Source organism: Berghia stephanieae, chromosome 2 (genome assembly GCF_034508935.2).
Source record: "Berghia stephanieae isolate SIO BIC M18660-M18661 chromosome 2, UCSD_Bste_1.3, whole genome shotgun sequence".
NCBI lineage: Eukaryota > Metazoa > Mollusca > Gastropoda > Nudibranchia > Aeolidiidae > Berghia > Berghia stephanieae.
This window is the reverse complement of record NC_088361.1, coordinates 116,543,312-116,565,181: the sequence shown is the minus strand read 5'-3', so window position 1 is coordinate 116,565,181 and position 21,870 is coordinate 116,543,312.

Genomic DNA, 21,870 nt, shown 5'->3' with positions numbered 1-21,870 from the left:
AGATGACAGAACATGCCTTTTTTCAAATCTGCACAGATAAATTATTATTATTATGAATTACAGTAAAAATCAAAACAAGATCACAATTATGTTTAGTGCTGCTGTCGCTCCAATAACAACTGCAACAACAAGAACAACAACAAAAACTACTACTACTACTTCTACTACTACTACTACTACTACTACTACTACTACTACTACAACAACAACTACTACTACTACTACTACTACTACTTCTACTACTACTAATACTACTACTACTACTACTACAACTGCTCCTACTGCTATCACTACTGCTACTACTACTACTACTACTACTACTACTACTACTACTACTACTACTACTCCTAACACTACTACTACCATTGCTACTACCACTACTACTACTACTACTACTACTACTACTACTACTACTACTACTACTACTACTACTACTACTACTACTACTATCACCACCACCACCAACACTAATAGATACCGCTATGTTATAAGAGCTATGAGTTATTTTTATTCAAGTTTAAGATATCTGAAGATCCAATGCCTTTTCCCAGCAAATTAACAGCGCATTATTGCCATATTAGCAGAAAACGGTATAGGTAGGGGCTGCCTGAAGCCGGTGATCGTAAAATACTAACGAAAGAGTGAAAATGGAGAGGCTTCGTATGGGAACAAAACAGACATTGGACGTTTCGGGTACAAACCGATCGTCAGCACAACAATACACAAATTAACGTGGAAAACAAATAAAATATAATGAAAAATCTTCGTCAACACAACAATACACAATTAACGTGGAAAAAAAATAAAATATAATGAAAAATAATTTAAAAATTTGTGTATTGTTGTGCTGACGAAGGGTTTGTACCCGAAACGTCCATTGTCTGTTTTGTTCCCACACGAAGCCTCTCCATTTTCACTCTTTCGTTGCCATATTAGCGCACATACGACCTGGAAACTTTTCATTCCGATTTTATGGAAATTCAGCCTTATTTTCATGACGCATTCACAAAAATATTCTCGAACAACGTGAAGGCGGGTCTAGTTATTTAATTAAACCCGATATTGATAATTTCATGGATTATGTCACCAAGTGATATACATATTCATACCTTTTCGTCTTTCCCTTTTCCTTATGAACCAAGGACTTCTAATTTGCTATTTTATTTATTATTTTCCTTGTCTTTTTCTGTCTTTTTTTTTTATCTTGGTGAAAAATTAAACTATTCTACAATTTTCGCCGATATCTTTTGATCTGTACTATTGAATAAGAATAAAATCGATTCTTTTGTTGCAATGCACCAGAAGCATAGACAAGAGTAAAACTTGATCATTTTCTTCATTATTAAAATACGTGTGGTCTCAAATTAATGTCTGACGACGAATCGGCTGTCTTTCTTGTGAATTTTTGTATCGGACGCATGAAAATCAAAACATCCGTGGGCCATTTGAGAAAGTAATTAGGTGTTGACAGTGTTGTGAGCGAGCTGAGGTAGGACTGAAATTCCCATTGGACTGCCAGTCTCAACAAGTCGAGTGTGACCATAGCTCTTGACCATTCTGACACTGTAATAAGAAAGAAAGCTGTGTCAAACCGAAAATCCATTTGAATATTTCTTATATTTCTTACTTAAATTCTACAATCGTGTATATAAATATAGTGCTATGCCTTGGAGAGAGAGATTTTACTTTAAAAATATATAAATATATATGATTTTATTTAGTAATACCACACTTTATGAAAATTGTCCTACGCCAGACTGACACTCAATTTTACCACTTTCACATATACGTCGTTTTGAAATAATTTGACAATGTTGCAACTTTTACTCTTGTGACCAATAACTAAAGGATGAAGGTGGCTATAGATAGTATGCAGATGACGTCACTCAGGCCTTTGTTATTGTTTTTGCCATCCGCGTTTGTGAGTTGTTCTCACTAACTGTATTAACTAGACTATAAAAGTTCATGGTTACACAGAGTTTGTGTGTTGGTCCGTTATACTTCCGGATGGCAATGTTGTGAACTCCTTGGCCAAGCGCATTCTATCTATATTTCTTGTCATGGCCAACTTCTCTGTCCAAAACCCCTCTGTATTTTTTGTCCAGTGGCGTAGCAGCCTCGGGGCAAGGGAGGGCGACGAACTGGTAGTGTAAAAGACGCACAAGGCTAGACGTTGCTCCACCCGCTTTTGTGACGGAAAGGTGTTTGTCAATATTTGTACAGCTATTGATACGGGTTATAATAGTAGGAAGATGTGTGAAGAAACAATGAACTCTCCCTTGGCGGCGATTTCATAATTGGTCAATCGTGTATTTGGTAAACAGCTGATATACAGGTCAGAACTGGTGATGTTACGGGATATTACATCATTTTTGTAGCATGACGTCAATGATAATAATAATGATGATGATGATAATGATAATAATATTATTAATGATAATAATTATGATAATGATAATAATAACAACAACAACAATAATAATAATAATAATAATAATAATAATAATAATAATAATAATAATAATAATTGACCATCACTGTTGTAAATAAATACAGACGAGGCCTATTCCTAGCTTTCATGACCTAAAAAATAAAAAGCTTAAAGGAAAACGTCAAATTAAAAACGATGTTTGACAATGTATACAGCGTGGTATTGGGGCATTCTATAGCCGACTTGACAATCTACATCGAAGAAATAAAGAGAAGAAGAAGATGAAGAAGATGATGATGATGATGATGATGATGATGATGATGATGATGATGAAGAAGAAGAAGAAGGAGGAGAAGAAGGAGGATGAAGATGAGGAGGAGAAGGAGGAGGAGGAGGAAGAGGAGGAGGAGGAGCGGGAGGAGGAGGAGCGAAGGGGGAGGAGGAAAAGGAGAAGAAATGGGAGGAGGACGAGGGGGAGGAGGAAGGGGGAGGGGAGGAAGAAGAAGAAGAAGAAGAAGAAGAAGAAGAAGAAGAAGAAGAAGAAGAAGAAGAAGAAGAAGAAGAAGAAGAAGAAGAAGAAGAAGAAGAAGAAGATGAAGAAGAAGAAGAAGAAGAAGAAGAAGAAGAAGAAGAAGAAGAAGAAGAAGAAGAAGAAGAAGAAGAAGAAGGAGAAGGAGAGGAGGATGCGGAGAAAGAGGAGGAGGAGGATAAATACAATAACAAAAACAATGATGTTAACATCGTCATCACCATCACTAAAATCAACACCACCGTAAGCGTCATCATCATCGTCGTCATCATCATCATCATCATCATCAAAATCATCATCATCATCTTCTTCATCATTATCACCACTATCACCATCATCATCGTCATCGTCATCATAACCTGATGAGCATCCGAGAGTTAACTCGACTACATTTATAACATAAATATATGATTTACAAGGCCCCTTAGAATTTACTATTTACTTTTTTTTAATAACAAATTTAGAGTAGTTTATGATGATATGAATAGAAAGATGAAATCTAATGAAATGAGTTTCACTCATAAATGAATGACGATCACAGTTGCAAATGAGCATATGATGATTTCACGTAACTAAAATGGTTGTGATGAGATGATACTATTGCGGGATCTTTAGGTTGTGTTCGGATTCGTGGAGTTCTTACTTCCAAGCTGAAAGTCGTTGCAATATACTTTCCCACCAATTCCAAGCATCGGGAACACACTTTATAGTCACCTGGAACAACTACAAAAGACGTCTAACTTCTACGTCATGGCACAAGACCGAAGGGCTAGAGCTCAGGTGGTCGCTGGTTCGGATAAGTAAGTAAGTAAGTGGAGTTCTACTTCCAAGCTGAAAGTCGTTGCAGTATACTTTCGACAATTCCAGGCTCTATAACTTGATAACAAAGGGGGTTGCCACGTCTTGATGGTGGAGATCGATAAAATGAAGTAATCCACATAGTCCTGAGATTAAGATACAAATTTGAAACCTAATGTGAAGGAATTTAATTTTCAGAGCAGTCAAGGCGTGTTTGTTTGTGAGAGAAATTAGTAATAAATATTAAATCAATCAGCTTCTATAATAAGTGGCTTGCTACGTGTCAAGGTTGAAAGAAAAGTATTTACAAAATTTTAAAGTAATTCATAGAGATTATTGAAAGAATGATAATCTAATCTTCTTCTTCTTTCAACAGATTCCGCATTTTGCAGTGTTGCCATAATGAATGCCACATCTCCACGCATCTCAGTTCATAGCATCATCCTTCTCCAGGCCCAGTTTTTTTTCATATCGTTCTTTACACTATCCAACCATCTAGTCTTTGGGCGTTCCTTTTTGCTCTTTCCCGCTAATTGTATGTCCAATACCTTCCTTCCCACGTACTCTCTCTCTCTCTCTCTCTCTCTCTCTCTCTCTCTCTCTCTCTCTCTCTCTCTCTCTCTCGTCTCTTAACATGTCCGAACCATTTCAATTTATCATCTATCATTTTCAGTCAACCTTCGAATTCGTTCCTTTTTCACTCTATCTTTTCTTGTCCAGCCAAGTGATCATCTTAACATCTTCATTTCTGTGGCATCAACTTCTTTATCTTGTTTCTTTGTTGTAGCTGTTGTCTCTAGACCATACAACATTGCTGGTCTTACAACATATGTATATATTTTTCCATTCAGCTTTGCGGAAATTCGTTTGTCACACATAACTCCAGTTACTTTCTCCAATTATTCCAGGCCTGTATCCTCTAGTTAACCTCCATCGCTTTGCCTCCATCTATTGTAAAGTTGTTTCTAAATATTTGAATTGGTTTTGTTGCTGGCACATCCTCTTCTCCTATCTTTATTGGTGGTCCTGCTCTCTGTTGTCCGATTCACAAATACTCTGTCTTCGATCTGCTTACCCTTAATCCCCTCCTTTCCAACACCCGTCTCCAAACCTCCAGTTCCTTTTCTGCATCAGATTTTGTATCATTCAAAAGTACTACGTCATCCGCATACATCATGTTCCATGGTGCCTCTTGCCGAATGGGTTCTGTGAGAACATCCATTACTATTGCAAACAGCAGTGGGGCTGAGAGCAGATCCCTGGTGTAATCCAACTCTTACATTAAATGGCTCAGTTGAGTGAACATCTGTCCTTACCACTGCCTTGTTTCCTTCGTACATATCTTGGATAACTTTGATTTATTTCTCTGTTACCCCCTTTGCTCTTAGACATCCTCCTCCTCCTCCAAGCCCAGTTTTTTTTTTTTATATCGTTCTTTACACTATCCAACCATCTAGTCTTTGGGCGTCCCTTTTTGCTCTTTCCCGCTAATTGTATGTCTAATACTTTTCTTCCCACGTACTCTCTCTCTCTCTCTCTCTCTCTCTCTCTCTCTCTCTCTCTCGTCTCTTAACATGTCCGAACCATTTCAATCTATCTTCTCTCATCTTCAGTCAACCTTCGAATTCGTTCCTTTCTCACTTTATCTTTTCTTGTCCAGCCAAGTGATCATGCTCCATGGTGCCTCTCACCGAATGGGTTCTGTGAGAATATCCATTACTATTGCAAACAGCAGTGGGCTGAGAGCAGATCCCTAGTGTAATCCAACTCTTACATTAAATGTCTCAGTTGAGTGAACATCTGTCCTTACTACTGCCTTGTTTCCTTCGGACATATCCTGGATAACTTTGATATATTTCTCTGTTACCCTCTTTGCTCTTAGACAGTACCACATTTCTTCTCTTTGTATCCTATCATATGCTTTCTCCAAGTCCATAAACACACATTGTAATTATCTTTGCTTTTTTCTTTACTTCTCTGCGGTCACCTTTAGAGCAAATATAGCATCCGTTGTAATTTTACCACCAACAATTTCAAAATGTTTCTCGCTTCTAATTCTCTTATCGATTACTCTTTCCCAAAATCTTCATTGTGTAGGTCATTAACGTGATCCCCTTCTTGAATATCTCCCTTATTTTTGTATATGGGGATCAAAGTACTTTCTGTCCATTCTTCTGGATTTTTTTTCCTTCTGTTAGATGTCGTTGAAGAACCGCACCAGGAAATTTAACCTTTCATCTACAAGTGATTTCAGACCTGCTGATATCTCTTCGTGTCAAACTGCTTTGCCCCTTTTCATCTTGCGCACTGCATCCCACACCACGTTCTTGCTTATCTCGTCTATTATCTTCTCTTTATGTTGTATAACTGAACTTCTCCTCTCCCTGTCATTCTTTTCATTCATGAGGTGTTCGTATTATGTTTTGCATCGTGCTCGAATCTCTTCATCTTTGCCCAATACTCTTTGATCATCTTAATATGTTGTATTTCTCTCCTATTCTTGTCCCTCTGATTCGCTATTCTGAAAATATTTTTCTGGCCTTTTTTTTTACTTTCTAAATGCTCATACTATCTGTGAATGCCTAGGTTTTTGCAACGACTCTTTTTGCTTCTCTCTCTTTGTTCATCTACTTTCATAGCATCCCTGTTTGTCTCCATGTTCTTCCTTGCTTCCCTCTTTTTCTTTATTGCTTCTTGAACCTCTTCATCCCACCACTCTGTTTCTTTTCCAACTTCTCCTCTTCCCGAGCTTACCCCTGACACTTCTTTGGCCACTTCATGGAGTGTATCTGCGGTTATTTTCCAATCCTTTGGAAAATCAATCCTAATTTTCCTTTCACAGTTGTATTAGCAAATATTAAGAATTACAATATAATATTAAATAGTAAAGTTTTTATAAGCCTACCAAATATATTATTATAGAGTGAGATGAACTCCGTTCTTCTGTTAAACAAAGTTATGCCCTTCCACCACATAATTATATATCGTCACCTTGGCATTCCACGAAGGAATATGGATAATTCATCAAGCAAGATGTCTGATGTCAACAGGAATCACCCATGGTGTCTAAGTGAGCAAATTGGGGGTTAATAATCTTGCCCAAGGAAAAAAACGAAAGTGCCTATAGGGGGCTCGAAGCCGGGAACTTCCGGGTCACAGTGCAATGCCTTAACCTCTCGGCCACTCCTCCATCTTCTGTTTGTATTACTAAAATACAAATATAGAAAAATAAAGGGGAATCATTGTTATGGGGCAATCATCATCATTGTCGTTGTCATCATTATCATCATCATCACCATCACCACCACCACCAACAGCATCATCTTCATTATTATTATTATTATTATTATTGTTATTATTATCATCATCATCATCATCATCATCATCATCATCATCATCATCATCATCATCATCATCATCGTCATCACCATCATTGTTCACGTTACGTTGATAAGACAAATATTTTCTTTTTTTTTTTCTTTTTTTTATTTGTCGTTAGGTCTATCGAGGTCAGTGGCATCGTTACTCTTGAGCAATTCTAAGATTGTGACATCAACAACAACATGCCAAGAACCAAATAAATTACATCTCATTACATCCTTCCACTACTAAAACATCACAATAAACGACACCTTCAATAATTATTTTGTTTTTAACATTGATCGCCAATGGAACATAATAATAGCCTAGATTACACAGGAACCAATCAAGACAAAAATAAATTGAACTCGCATTAGACCATGTCCTTTATCAGAAACAGTGAATGGTACAAATACATACCAAAGCACGTCACACCAATGACGTCAAGGGTCTCTTAGAGACTCCTCGTGGTAGGTGGCATGAAGAGTGTTCTTTCATTCTTCATGGCATGTCAACTAATTTAGACACATCAATTGGATTCAACAGTCGTGACGTCACTTCCCTCATAATGACGCATAGTAACTTAGTAACTGGGTCTAAACTATGGTAACAATGGCGGACGCCCTTATGAAATACTTCTCCGACGAGCATGAAAGTGTATCCAGATGAGAAAAACATTATAAATCTGATCATGTTTTGACTTTTATACATTCTGATCACATGACATGTGAAAAAGTTCTACCCAGAATGAAGAATTAAAAAGTACAGATTTTCTTTGTTTAGAACCGAGCTGCTCGTTGCTGGACGGACGTGACATCAGACTATTGAATCCTATTACAGTGTATACTACCACCTAGCGTTGTCAACTTGACTTCCATGGCAACCGTTTGTATAGTAACTGCGTGACGATTTTTATCATGCCGTGGGAATGTATTAAGAAATAATTCCCGCTCTTGTTTTTTTTTTGTTTTTGTTTTTTTTTTTTTAATGTTGTTTTTTTTTTCCCCTTCTTTAAATTTTAATATTGATTTGTGTGTGCCTTGCGTATACGATTTTGTTACTCCATGATTTACGAATGTGAAGATCTGAAAAAGTGTGTAGGAAGCTGTGCCAGACAAAGCAAGGAAAAAAAAAAACAAGAAAAAAACACAAACTAAAAAAAAAAGTCTTCCTCGACTGGGGATCGAACCTCAGACGTCCCGATTACCGATCAGACGTGCTACCCCCTACACCACAAAGGTTGCCTGATAGTTGGGATTATTTAATTTGTTTGTTTTCTGTTGTTTACTCTTTTTCTTTTTAGTTTTGGGTGAGGGTTGTTCTTTTTTAAAATATTTTTGGTTTGTTGTTTGTTTTTTTTTTGTTTTTTAGTTATTAATTGGTTGTTTTGTTTTTTTTTTAACTTTTGCTTTAAAAAAAGATTTTGGTTGTTTCTTTTGTATTTGTTTTTTTTTTAATTGTGCTCTCTCTCTCTCTCTCTCTCTCTCTCTCTCTCTCTCTCTCTCTCTCTCTCTCTCTCTCTCTCTCTCTCTCTCTCTCTCTCTCTCTCTCTCTCTCTCTCTCTCTCCCCATTTCTGTATCAACTCGACTCGTGTTTTTTTTAATGAAGAAATACCTTATGACAGGTTGGATGATAATATGAATGAACGGAAGAGTTAATTAATTAATTAATTACGAAAAAATTGATAAAAATGTGATAGATGAGTAAATTGGTAGATTACGGAACTGACTTGCCAATTTATCTTCCGTTTTCAAAGATCAACAACCAATGTCTAAAATACACTAATTTAAAGCAGACTGAAACCCCAAACATTGGTCATCGGGGTATCGAAACGTTTAGTCCTGTGGGGCTGTTTTACTGCCTTACTGTGAATTTAAAAAAAACACGTATCTAAAATTTTGGCCAGAAAACTCGTCTTTCAAATATAGTCCGATTAAAACGACCCTTGTCTCATCAAAAACTCTCAAACCTAGGACTTCACAAAGTTTCCGGTTTGAGAGTTTTTGACAAAATAAGGGTCATTTCAATCGATTGATATTTGACGGACGAGTTTTCTGGCCAAAATTTTTTCGTTGTTTTTTTTTCAGCGTATGGCAGTTTGGTCAGTGGACCTTAACCCTCTTCTTACCAACCACAGGAAAATCGTCACATTCGTTACGATCCAACCTGCACTTTTATCATTCTGATTTCTTTTGTAAATCACACAATTTAAAGAAAAATGTTTTATTATAGCTATAAAAACGTGACACTGTGTTTTAGAGTTCATTTTGCTGCTCAATATTATGCATAGAATGTAGGATTTGTTGCTTTTCTGCTTGAGTAAGAAAAACATATTTTGGTGTTGTGTGGGTGTGACATTTTGTGGAAAAAAATTCTGAAAATAGCTGGTAAGGAAAGGGTTAATCAACCCTTGGGCCTTCTGCACGTTGCTTTGGAATTCTCAATCAATTGGCAAGGAGGTGGTGAAGCCTTTAAGACGTAAATGACGAATTGTTTTGGATCGGGTTATTTTGCATTATTTTTAAAAGTTAATTTTTCAACAACGAATCCTCACAGCGAATGATATTAGAGAATAGAATTTTACCGACAATTTTAGCAGGTTTACGCGAGAACAATTAATAGCACTTTTTAGATAAATAATTAATTTCTAACCATTTTCTAACGGGATTTTCATCACAACGACAATTGCATATACGGTTAGGTATTGCATGATGAAACCTTTGTCAGGAAATTAATTGATTTACCATGTGTATATGTTAAAGTTCATCAATGACTAGGTGAAATGAATCTTAAATTTGAACGAGGAAACACTTCAATAATTAAAAGAAAAGTATTGCGGTCATAAATGTGGGTCTAGTCTTCTATATCTTTGGCGTAAAATGCAATTTTTACAAATTCAATTTTGACGATTTATTTCACCTTACTGTTGAATATGATTTAATTCAGTCACGAAAAACACATTATTTGTATAGTCTATCTTTGCCTTTATCACTATTACCGTTATTATCATCTATTATTTAGGGTATACATTATTGCTTATTAAAATAAATTTGATGATTAAGGTTTTCTATGTATTTGTTTATTCATTTCTTTACTGTGTTTTCTTATTCGTTTGTGTTATTCACCCAAGGTAAAAAATTAATATCATCATAAAACACAACAAATACCTAATACGTGGAGCCAATAGTGTATCTTTGGTGTCCTGTCACAATGATGAATAACTGATATGCATTAGAATGATATAAAGGACAGGATATCAAGTATAAAATAACCACACATTCAGTCTTCATCGAATTCAAACTTAAGGTCATTTAATTACTTATCAACATAGTTCTTAAAAACGTTGATATTCCTCGCAGTTATTGTACAGGCGTGGCGATAGTTCCTACGGTTCTGAATATTAAATCATCATCATCATCATCATCATCATCATCATCATCATCATCATCATCATCATCATCATCATCATCATCATCATCTTCATCATCACCATCTCGTCAACATCGTCACTATTATTATTATTATTATTATTATTATTATTATTATTATTATTATTATTATTATATTATTATTATTATTATTATTATTATTATTATATTATCATTATTAATATTATCATTATTAATATTATTATTATCATTATATATTATTATTATTATTATTATTATTATTATTATTATTATTATTATTATTATTGTTGTTGTTGTTGTTATTGTTGTTGTTACAAGGATGTCACATGATTGTGCAAAAAGACGAGATGGGAAATTGTCTCGGACTAGCTTTGAGCCAAATGAAAAATGTTCAGGACGGTGTCGAAGCGAAACCACTGAAATTAAAGAAAAAAAATTATTATTATTATTATTATTATTATATTATTATTATTATTATTATTATTATTATTATTATTATTATTATTATTATTATTATTATTATTTATTATTATTATTATTATTATTATTATTATTATTATTATTATTATTATTATATTATATATTATCATTATTAATATTATCATTATTAATATTATTATAATAATAATAATAATATATATTATTATTATTATTATTATTATTATTATTATTATTATTATTATTATTATTATTGTTTTTGTTGTTGTTGTTGTTACAAGGATGTCGCCTGATTGTGCAAAAAGACGAGATGGGAAGTTGTCTCGGACTAGCTTTAAGCCAAATGAGTAAGGTTCAGGACGCTTCAGGTTCGAAGCGAAACCACTGAAATTAAAGAAAAAAAATGTGAGCATTTATATAGAGCAATATCCACTCAACGTGCTCAAGCGCTTTACAAGAAAATAACAACATGTAAGACGTGACATGACGCCTATTAGGCGATATCACCATTTTTTTCCGACAGAGACAACAGTGTCAACAACAAGGCATTCATTTTACACATGAGTCCGGTGAGAGAATGTGAGTAAAGAGCCTTTTCCAAGATTATGCGCTGCATGCTCAGAGCGGGACTCGAACCCTGGAACTTCCGATTGAAAGCAAGTAAACAACTAGACCACATGACTCACAAGAAGGGAGTTGATCATGCTAACAAATGACCAGTGGCCAAAAAGGAGACAAATGAACCACACGCTCTGCTCATTTCAAGTCTTTGTTAAACACGCAGGTAGCAAGAGGTAGTTGGATATAAGCTATGAATACAAAAGGTAAGCCGTTTGCTGACAATCATCATTCGATGACCGCGGGCAATTTTACCGCTATGTCTCTTGTACGTTTCGGAGCCGCTATATTTTTATTGGACGGCTAAGCCTCTGGTGTAAATTTAATTCTGCCTTGTGATAGAATTAACTGGTCTACATTCGTATCTCTTTGATCAGACAAGCCGCTGTAATTTGTCTCCTTTCAAATTGCCACCTAACAGTATTCTGTTAAATCAATTACAACTATTTTATTATAATTGGATCGATAAGGGCAGCGTGGCTCAGTGGTACGTTTTTGCTTCGTACCCGAAAGATATCGAGTTCGATCACCCCCCGCTGCGCTGCGTGGCCTTCAGCAAATAACCCCCATCAGCTCAATTTGCGGCGCTGCACTGCGTCTGACGCCTGGGCTATTCCAGTCTTCTCTTGGAAATGAGCCTAGAGAAAAATGTCCCGTATGGGATGAATAAAGGGAATTTTATTTTTATTATTTAATTTATTTTCATTTAATTTGATCAATTGGTTAAAGGAGATCATGTTTTTACTTTTCTTTTTAATTGTGTAGGTACCTATGTCTAGTTTAAAACATATATTGGCTAAATCGATGGCGCGATAGACAGTCACACAAAATCGCTACTGTTTGAAAATATAGATGCCGTACAATGACATAATGTCCTTTTTCCATACTATCATACAATATCATAACATATCATGGCTAATAAGTGTAAACCCTGTACGCGCATTTGATGATGACAGGTAATAAATATAATGAAGAACGGTCTCCAATCATTGTATACATTTGAGATAATATAGACAATAATATAGACCCTACATAACGCGTTCACTCTAAACAAATCTTTAGTTCTTTAAAATCACTCGATTAATTTTTTTCTGCAACTCTATACTATTCAGGGCCTTGACTGTAGGGAACCTAGATTTAGATCACCACACACACAAACACACACACACACACACACACACACACACACACACACAAAATATATATATATATATATATATATATATATATATATATATATATATATATATATATTCTCGCAAACACAAAAGCAGCCGCTTGTGTAGCCTCGAACAAGTCACCTTGCCATAAATATTCGTGGACATTTCAGTCTTCATTTAAAAGTTACTTTAGCGACAAATTTGCCCACCAGTTGGATAAAGGTGATTTTAAAAATTGTTTTAATTTTTCTGAAAAAAAAAAACACCTCAAGGTTACCTCAGCACATTATCGGGGTTAAAATGAACTTAGGGGAGTTCCTGATCTCTCGACGACTTACTTGACTTGACTTATGAGCCTTTCGCATCTCTGTCATCGGACTGGGACGCATCAACTACCTCCACCAGGTCATGTTTTAAGTCGTTGTCGATCCCAAACAATCGTCTGCAGTGCTTGAAATTCTCAATGGTGTTGAGATTCAGTCGCTGATCTTCCAATGTCCTTAGGTAAGGATGTCATTTGCCTTCCCCTAAATGAGTTTCCACACTTTTTGAAATACGCGGTCATTGCAATTTTGGCAGGAAATTCCTCATCGGTGTCGCTGCTTGCATGTCATGAAATGTGAGTGCTCATTATATATATATATATATATATATATATATATATATATATATATATATATATATATATTGATATATATAATGAGCCGACATTCATGACATGCAAGCAGCGACACCGATGAGGAATTTCCTGCCAAAATTGCAAATGCAAATATATATATTTATGAGTTTTAGTGGGTACTTGTAGGTACGAGAGTGCTCGATAATTTAGGTTAGAGCATAAATGGTTAAATGCCGACTGAGGAAATGAATGACATGGAGCCTCTGTCATACAATTCTACCTGACTGTCATTTTATTTTTATGCTATGTTACGAATCGAAGTGTACATATAAGCAGGTCTGAGATCTGAACGCAATTATGGGCCTAGTTTAACATTGTTTTATGGACAATGTATTGCGTCATATCTATAGATTTCCATTACAGCAATGAGCCCAAAATGAATTGGGTTATCAGACTTGCACACGGGTACGGATCACTCGAAAGTAACAAATATAATGGGATTTTGAGAGAAAGAAAAAAACAAGGATAAGAGGCTCTTATTTCCACGACATCCAGCTGACCATAAATTGGGCTCGAGTTTGGGGATCACGGATCTTGATTTTAGTTGCAACTCCCACAAAGCTCCCACAAGTGTTGAGCACGCAAAGATAGTTGCCATTCTGAAGCCCGGGAAACCGTCACAGGAGGCCGACAGTTACAGACCCATATCAATACTGAGCTGTCTATACAACTTGTTGGAGCGAGTTCTATTAAACCGATGGGGGCCGGTCCTAGACGCTACCCGAGCAGGCGGGCTTCAGGGAAGGGAAGTACAATACGAAACAGGCTATTGCCCCATACAGAGCATGTTGAGGCAGGGTTTGAGAGAAAACAGCAAACTGGTGCTGTATTTATATCGGCGGCGTACGATACGGAAGGATTAATGCTCAAACTTGCAAAGATCATAAGGTGCAAAAAGACCTTGAAGTTGTTCTCTTTAATCTTAGGGGAAAGACAATTCCACGTCGCGCTGAGAGACGCTACGAGTAAAGTAAGGAAATTGAAGAACGGGGTCCCTCAGGGCTCGGTTCTAGCGCCAATGTTGTTTAATGTCTACATTAGCGACATGACGAACACTTCCTCCCTGAGGCTGGGATATGCGGACGACTTGGCACTCGTTACTCAAGGTAAAGTATGGACCCGTCCCGAGAGAGTACTCAGCGAGGACGTCACCAGACCAAAATCCTACTTCGACAAGTGATACCTGAAGATGAACACTTCGAAAACCGTGGCCACTGTATTCCACCTATGCAGTGGCTGGCGCACCCGTAAATTGAACGTCCTCGTCGGAGACCAGCTACTCCCATATCAGCAGCATCCAAAATACCTAGGGGTGACGTTGGATCGCAGCCTTACATATCGTGTGCATTTCGAAGGGATTGCCCGGAAGATAGAGAAACGCAACAGTCTTCTGAGGAAGCTGGCGGGATCAACTTGGGGCGTTATCCAAGCGCTCCTGAGGACGTCCGCCTTGACACTATGCTATTCCGCCGCGGAGTATTGCGCTCCAGTGTGGGGTAGAAGCAGGAACGTAGTGAAGGTAGATGTTAAACTTTGCAAGTCGATGCACATAGTGTCAGGAACGCTGGCAACAACGCCTCGAGAATGGGGCCCGATAATGGCAGCAATCCAGCCCCCCCCCCCCCCCCCCCGTCCAGCTGTCCGGAGGGAAACGATTACGAAGAGCTGGCTTAATAAGATCAAAGAGAGGGGGAATGGGGATACCCCCTCTCAAGCGCATAATGGACGGTGTCCCCGTTTCGAGCCGAAATAAGTCCTGGAAACCCTTGTAGGCAGATTCCCTGACTGCGGATAAAGATGCATATACGAGATGGAAGTCGGTTTGGACGAATTCAATCCCGGTGCACGAATGCGGTAAAGACTTTGGTGATTGGGTCGATCGTCATAACAAAGTAGTGTGAGCACCATTAGAAGCTGCTGCTGCGACTGCAATATCGTGTCTCTATGAAAACAGCACGAGGGAGATAATCCAGGAAAATCCAAACGATATGCATACTTGATTATTCCTGATTGTGTTATCTCCCTTGAGTTGTCTGGTTTATGCTTTTGTGTGTGTGTATGTGTGTGAATTTTATCTCCTGTTATGCGCCCAAGATCACGACCTTTACCAAAGCCGAGGCAGATTTTCTAAATAATCATTCGTCAACATATGGTAGTATTACCCTTAATTTTAAAGAAGGTTGGCAAGTGGCTTGTATGTATATTAATCTGTCAAAGATAGTTTTATCATTGTTAGATTTGCAAGTAATTCTGTGCTGGGTGGTCTAGATTGAGCACTTTTACTCCCCCCCCCCCCCAACCCAATCATTATTGTACACCTCCCCAACATAGTAAGGTTTTAGAGACAATGATAGGTGTATGATTTTCCCACAAAGGCCTGTAGAATCAAGCTGGAACTAGTTTATATGGACAGCATGAGTTGGCTCATCAGTAATAGAAATCAACGTAAGGGCCAACACACAATTAACCAGTAGATTTTTTACTAATCAGTAAAATGGAATTTGTGACACACATTCACACGTGCTCGGACAAACATAGTCTGTAATTTATAAACAATAACGAGAATGAAAATCTCTCTCTCTCTCTCTCTCTCTCTCTCTCTCTCTCTCTCTCTCTCTCTCTCTCTCTCTCTCTCTCTCTCTCTCTCTCTCTCTCTCTCTCTCTCTCTCTCTCTCTGATCATTGTTATTGTTTTTATACCACCAAATGGGTGACTAGTTATCACACGATTTTCTCGATCATATTATTATAAACGTTTAAATTTACACATAGTTCGTTGGTTCTATTGATCAAATCGTAGAACAACAGGTATTTATTGACTTAGACGCATGACATCGATTGTAAAACCTGTGTATTTTGCTATATTTACCAATCACTGACATTGTTTACATTATGACGACTGCCCGAGAGGTGTGGTTTTCTCGGTGTCTATTATTTGGGTAACCATTGTTGATCGCCGTCGGTCAGAGTCAGAGAGAGAGAGAGAGAGAGAGAGAGAGAGAGAGAGAGAGAGAGAGAGAGAGAGAGAGAGAGAGAGTTGAGTACCATTTAAGTTGTTATAATTAATTTAATCCGTGAAATATTCCCATTGGCCAGAGTAGGCCTAAATAAAGTCTTGAATCTTGAGTCTTTAATATACGATTTTTTAAGTACTTAAGTGGAGTGATTTTTTCTTTGTGATGCTTTAAGATCTGAATCTACCTTTTATTTGTGCAATCATTAATCGTAGTCCACTGATTTCCATTATTTGAGATATACTTTGAAGTTTTGTTTTGTTAAACAATGAATTGCAATGAATCAAGTTGACTCTTTACTTCACCGACCGTTTGGGATATTGACACTAGATGACAAATTAGAAATAAAAAGACTAGTTCCTCACCACCAACTGATTTTGAATTAACACAGGTGTGGAAATCTCGAAAACGCTCTTTTTCAGTGACATGGTATGACAGGCATGAATGGCTCACAGTTAGTTTAGAAAAAAAAACGTTTCTTTTGTTTTTATTGTCTACTTTTTACAGATACAACAAACACTGACAAATCATGGACATCTATAGGCTATAGTGACCTTAACCACTTCCATCGTAATTCTTAACCTCCTGAACGTTGTTTTAGCACCCTTAAAAGAGTGAAAAATTTCTTGCGAAATTCAATGAAACACAGAGCGGTTAAATTCGTTAATGATTCCGTCAATTCACAAAGCTGAAATAGATGCCATTCCAAATTTCAATAAACACATTATAAAAAGATTTGCAGAGATGAAACATCGCCGTGCAGATTTTCTTTACAAGTACTAAAAGTAAGTAATTTCTGTCATAGGTTTTTTTTTCTCTTTTGATTTACATATATCATATATTGATTGCATTATCGACCAAAACCAATCCTTTAAATGGTGGACAAAGAATAATTACAAAGACCTTTTCATACGGGACTTGTATCTCAGTGTTGTGGCTTGATGTTTTCATGAATTATTTGTTTTTGTGAGTTTTGTCCACTCGTAGAAACCATCGACCCTCCCCCCCCCCCCCCCCCCCACACACACACACACACCCTTCCAAAAAAGAGAGTTTTTAACATGTGCTCTCTCCTCTTAACCGTGTTCACTGTTTTAGAATTTTTTTTCTTCTTGTAATCATGGCACCACCATACGCCGTCAATACGCCACGCCGCTGGTAAGAACTAAGGACGAATGACATGCGACTTGTTCAAAATGAAAAAAGAAATTAGGTTCCATTTGGCTTGCTAGGATAAATGCTACACATTCTAGAAATACTCCGTGTAAATGTTCCGATGTTTTTTTTTTTTAACTTCATTTTTTGTTTCTCATCAGACAGGTAGCGTCTACATTACTTCAGAGCATGACGGATCTTCATATCATCCTCAGAGCTTGACGGATCTTCTTCACATCAACTTCGCCTCACCGATTTTTAAGGGAAATAATCGCACGACTTCCTACTCCTAACGTTAAAAATAAAACATGGGTTACATCCCCTTTCCGAGGAATCGTGCTTATTCTATATTATTCTTGTTCAACCCTGTTCATTGCTTTGAAATGAATTCACAATTCAATAAAAACATGTAAAAGAAATGAATACGTTGTCTCGTGTATTTATTTTCAGATCCACGTAATAACTCAAATCATTACGGTCTCAGTGTTGTAATGGAGATACTCTCGAATCGACGCAAAATATTGTCCAATACAACAATGTTAAATCAAGTCCATAATTCTGTTCGGCTATCAGGCAAGCTTCTACTAGAGTGCACTTCACCTATTCTACCTATTGATTATAAAAAGGAGTTTAATATTCTTTTCGAAAACCGATTATCGTTGGATAAGGAGAATGTGTTTATTGTTATTATTTCTTAAATTGTTGGTTTGGTTTTTTTCTGTTTGTTTGATTTATTGGTGGGTATTTTATTTATTTATCTATTTCTTTATTGATTTATTGATTGATTGGTTTATTTATTTATTTATTTATTTTCATTTGTTTTGTTTGTTTTTTTTTCCTTTGTTTGTTTTTTTTTGTTGTTGTTTTTGTGTTGTGTGTGTACGTGTGTGTGTGTGTGTGTGTGTACGTGTGTGTGTGTGCGTGTGCGTGTGTGCGTTAGTTTTTTTTTTTGTTTTTTATCATTATGATAAATAATGGACATCGATAATCTAAATTCTTATTAAACTTATTATCGGTTAATCGATTAATTTCTTTGGATTAAAAAGCAATTAAAGCAAATAAAATTACGCCCTTTCGCAAGGGGACCATAAAATCCCATCGCCTAGGCATTCCATGAAGGAATATAGATAATAATATAATATAATCTTCACTAGCCAAACAAATAGGATGTAACAGGATGTCTGATGTCAACAGGAAACACCCATGTTGTCAAAGTGAGCAAATTGGGGGTTAATAATCTTGCCCTAGGATAAACGAAAGTGCCTAAAGCAGGGCTCGAACCCGGGACTTTCCGGATCACAGTGAAATGTATTAACCACTCGGCCAATGTCCCTTGCTGTGGATAGTTTAATATAATACACAAACATTCGATACCTTGAATAGAATTGAAACGTGTCCCGGATCACAGTGAAATGTATTAACCACTCGGCCAATGTCCCTTGCTGTGGATAGTTTAATATAATACACAAAAATTCGATACCTTGAATTGAAACGTGTCATTTTCGACTTAATCCATATTATAGATAAGCGAAAAGGTGTTGGTTTCATTTGGGATTGCGTTGGAATACTTCTCTGCGGTCACTTTTAGAGCAAATAATATAGAATCTTTTGTACTTTTACCAGCAACGAATTATAACTGCTCTTCCCTTATATCCACATCTTATCTAATCCTCGTATCAATTACTCTTTCCCATATCTTCATAGTGTGCATGCAGTTTTCACTTCAGCCGAAACTACAATATCTGACGACATTGGCAGTGGAAAGTGTTATAAAGTTGGTCATGTCACTATACCTTGCATTGTTATAAAGAGTATTTAAAAACTCTCTTAACAAACTATTTTGGATTAAATGATCATTTACTATTGATATGAGACAACCCTATTTGGCTAATATTTCCATTCGCACTGGTATGTTCGTAATTAATCAATTTTACAAGATTGTAACTTAATTTTAGTGACTTACTTGTCTGAAAAATGAATTGCCCTATAATCTGCATTCTTTTCTTTCTTTTCAACAAAAACATATTTGTCAACTGCGAAAATGGCATATGTGTTTGGTATCAAAATAACATTTGATTTAATCAACAAAAATCAAATACAAATCAAAACAAACAAAAGATAACATAAAACAAATCTGTAACATAACATAATTTTAAATCTTGCTTGATGAAAGACACTAGTAAAATTTTGTTGAATAAAAATGGTATGTCAGACGTGCTGGAGCAGGTAGCAAGCGGAGTAGTTTTGGCGTAGGGAGTAATTTTCTGGTGTGACACCGGCAAACTGCCACAATCTGATAATTCCTACAAATTTCTCTTCCAACACAACAGGTAATCAATCCATTTGTGTCTTTCTCACATCATTTGAAACCGTCACTCTGTACTCGTCTTTCTTTCTAAAATATGCATATATATATATATATATATATATATATATATATATATATATATATATATATATATATATATATATTATATATATATATATAAAATATTGCCAGATCCAGCCTTGTTGCAAATCTTACAATTCCTTCGCCTTCTTCATTTCTGCTGCCGCCATATCCATACATTCCCAACTATCACTCCTCTCCTATAATATTGCTTTCTCCAACGTGCCCATTCAAGCCCGCACCGTTGAAAACTCTTTCTGATTTGTCTAAAATTTCCATTTGTTCATCAAACTCCTTCCAAAATTCCTCCTTCTTGACTTCTTGTCAATCAGACAGACTATAAGCGTTTAAGATTACTGTTTTGTGTCCGGAACGTTAATCCGGTTGGAAGGTTGTGAGTTTGCCTTTTTTTTTAATGATTGAACGCCCTGCATTATCAATAGAGCAGTATAATTAGGTGCCCCAAACGTAAACAATAACAAGTTGCTAGTGATTTTCGTTAGGGGCCGGAAAAATTTACGCACAATATAGGTCTCCCAATTTTGTAGTTTGAGTTGTAGGCAATACACTTTCAGTATTGAATATATGTTTACATAAAATCTAACAGTTGCAGAAATAATAATATAAGACTAAATTATTCTGAAAATCAGGCTCCGAATAATTCTCGTTTTGTTCACACCAGCGCAATAATTTGCTCTGGTCTAAAAATAGATAGACTGTAACTTTTGATAAATTTTACCTTTTGTTCCATAAAATATCCATATCTAGACATTATTTGATGCATGATCGAGTATTTATGAATATGTGTTTCTTTTGCCACCTAACAGCCAAATTTTAAAGGTTATTTTTTTTCTATAATTTACATTGGAACTTGAGCTGTCAAGACAGGAACATGTGGTTTGCCATGTGCTTCTAGACCTTTGTTTACGTTTGGGGCACGTAATTATACTGCTCTATAAGTCGTAGAGCGACACACTACGTTCCATGAGGATAACGAAACGATTCGATACTTCCATAAAATAAATCCCCCAGAACAAAGGAAAGACAATGATTTGCACAAGCGATCAAACATGCGTTATCCGCTGAGACAGCTCGGACTTACTGTGACAAAACATTGGATCACTTTGATCAGAAAACTTCCACTTCAAATCAAATTGATTGATGAAATCGACTCCTATTAAATTTAATCCAAAAAAAATTCTTGAATCCGCGACTTAGCCACACGTTCTTAAACTTCTTAGACAAGTTGGGGGTTGTGAGTTATGATGCTGCTGCTGCAGCATAATAATAATAATAATAATAATAATAATAATAATAATAATAATAATAATAATAATAATAATAATAATAATAATAATAATATAATAATAATAATAATAATAATAATAATAATAATAAATAATAATAATAATAACAATAATAATAATAATAATAATAATGATAATGATGATGATGATAATGATGATTCAATGTTTATGTTCTAAATTATTCTGACAGACCAGGTTTGCAAAACTGGACCTCCACAAAAGTATTATAATTTAAGGATAATAAAAATAATAACTATAACAATATATAATGATACTACTACTACCACTACTACTACTACTACTACTACTACTACTACTACTACTACTACTACTACTACTACTACTACTACTACTACTACTACTACTACTACTACTACTACTACTACTACTACTACTACTACTACTACTACTACTACTACTACTACTACTACTACTACTACTACTACTACTGCTACTATTACTACGACTACTACTACTACTACTACTACTACTAATAATAATAATAATAATAATAATAATAATAATAATAATAATAAAACATTGCAATGGGAGCTGATCACCCACTTTAAAACTGCCCCGAGC